Source organism: Garra rufa, chromosome 16, assembly GCF_049309525.1.
Source record: "Garra rufa chromosome 16, GarRuf1.0, whole genome shotgun sequence".
Classification (NCBI taxonomy): domain Eukaryota; kingdom Metazoa; phylum Chordata; class Actinopteri; order Cypriniformes; family Cyprinidae; genus Garra; species Garra rufa.
Window position 1 is genome coordinate 17,785,372 of NC_133376.1, and position 2,581 is coordinate 17,787,952.

The following is a 2,581-nucleotide window of genomic DNA, read 5'->3' on the forward strand; positions in this document are numbered from 1 at the left end:
GGAGTATTAAACACGATCACGCAGGCTAGAGCCCCGTCTACGAGACGGCTCTATTCCTCAAAATGGTCAGTGTTTTCGGGCTGGTGCGCAGCTCGCGGCTCGTCACCCACTAACTGTGGTGTGATGGAGGTGCTTTCCTTTCTACAAGAGCTGCTGGACAAGGGCAGAACCCCGTCCACGCTCAAAGTCTATGTGGCGGCCATAACACCGTTCTCGAGCACAACGCTAGGTCAGTCAATAGGAAGGAACGATTTAGTTATTCGCTTCCTGAAGGGAGCTAGAAGACTAAATCCCCCCAGACCTCCCACAGTCCCCGTATGGGACCTTTCTGTGGTACTAGAGGCCATGAAAGGTGGACCATTCGAGCCTCTGCAGACGATTGATTTGAAATACCTGTCTCTTAAGTCCGTGTTTCTGCTGGCTCTCGCTTCAGTGAAGCGCATAGGGGATTTGCACGCACTCTCTGTGAGCGCGACGTGCATGGAATTTGGACCTAATGATTCTAAAGTCATACTCAAACACAAACATGGTTACGTTCCAAAATCACTCAACACACCGTTTAGGGCACAGGTCATCGCGCTGTCAGCCCTACCGGTCAATGATGAGGAAACGGACGCGAGCCTCCTATGCCCAGTCAGGGCATTACGAGCTTACGTGTCTCGCTCGTCTGCTTTTAGACAGACAGAGCAGCTTTTTGTTTCGTTTTACGGGCGTCCCAAGGGACTGGCCGCGTCGAAACAGAGCTTATCCAGATGGATAGTTGATGCTATTGCGTTGGCATATGCTTCCAAGGGCATGCAGTGCCCGCTAGGTGTCAGAGCACATTCCACGAGGGGCGTGGCCTCATCGTGGGCGTGGTCGAGTGGGATTGCCTTGCAAGATATTTGTACGGCGGCGGGCTGGGCCTCTCCGTCTACATTTATAAGGTTTTACAACCTGGAGGTTCCCGCCTTACAGGCCAGATTGCTGTCAGTCTAGATGTTCAGTGTTGTCTGACCTGATGTTATCAGCTCGGAATGCTGCGTCTACTGAGCACAGCTCTAGGGTCGACAGTGAAAGTGATAGCACAAGATGTGTCTGAGCAAACTGTGTGAAGACCCTTATTCTTACGTCAGCTCAGGCCGTAACCCCGCCCTGTATGTACGTTTACTTAGCGTCTGAGTGACGCTGCACTATGTGGAAGAGTGCGGCGTTGCCCCTCCCTCTTCCCCGGACTCCCTGTGAGTTCTATAGGTGATTATGAACTGTATGAACCCCGGGCTTTCGCCCTTGGGTCTTTGGTGTCAGATCTCAGCATGCACGGCGTTTTACACTGGGTCCCCTAGCGTAAGATACTTCTTACGCAGTACTCGTTCCCTCTCGTAAGAGAACGTACTCGGTTACTAACGTAACCTCGGTTCTCTCTAGAGAGGGAACGAGTACTGCGTATCTTGCCGTGCATGCGCACGCTCTGGTTGCTTTGATGATGAAAAACCAGATAATAGCTGCCTATGAGCGATATTTATAGGTCTAGACCACGCCCTTTTAGGCGGGAAGCTACGAAAAGGGCGCGAAGCGACGCAAAGGGCGCGAAATGCCCCCATTGGATCTGGCGTCGCGTCAGGCCTCGCTCTAATAGGCTGCTGCAGTTGCCGCAGAGCAGCCAATAGGCGCGCAAGCTGTTTCGCCTATGTCTGTATGCTGCTGCAACGCGCTTTACATTATTTCAAAATTAAGGATAATTTTTGGCTTCAATATCTCGCAGAAAAGGATTTTCAATATCTCGCAGAAAAGGATTTTCCCCGAGCGTAAGATACTTCTTACGCAGTACTCGTTCCCTCTCTAGAGAGAACCGAGGTTACGTTAGTAACCGAGTACGTTTTCAGTAATGCATATGAATGAATTTCACTAAGGTTTATCAATGTTTTCACTAGTGTTTGTAAGAAGTTTTCAGTAATGCATATGAATGAATTTCACTAGTGTTTGTAAGAAGTTTTCAGTAATGCATATGAATGAATTTCACTAAGGTTTATCAATGTTTTCACTAGTGTTTGTAAGAAGTTTTCAGTAATGCATATGAATGAATTTCACTAGTGTTTGTAAGAAGTTTTCAGTAATGCATATGAATGAATTTCACTAAGGTTTATCAATGTTTTCACTAGTGTTTGTAAGAAGTTTTCAGTAATGCATATGAATGAATTTCACTAGTGTTTGTAAGAAGTTTTCAGTAATGCATATGAATGAATTTCACTAAGGTTTATCAATGTTTTCACTAGTGTTTGTAAGAAGTTTTCAGTAATGCATATGAATGAATTTCACTAAGGTTTATCAATGTTTTCACTAGTGTTTGTAAGAGGTTTTCAGTAATGCATATGAATGAATTTCACTAAGGTTTATCAATGTTTTTCGTTTCACTGGTGTTTGTAAGAGGTTTTCAGTAATGCATATGAATGAATTTCACTAAGGTTTATCAATGTTTTTCGTTTCACTAGTGTTTGTAAGAGGCCTTTCAATAATTATGGCCTATACGGCCCCTCATATCAAGACATTCGTCCCGTTTTTATCCTTAAAACGTTATTGTGAGTAGGATTAATTTCTTACG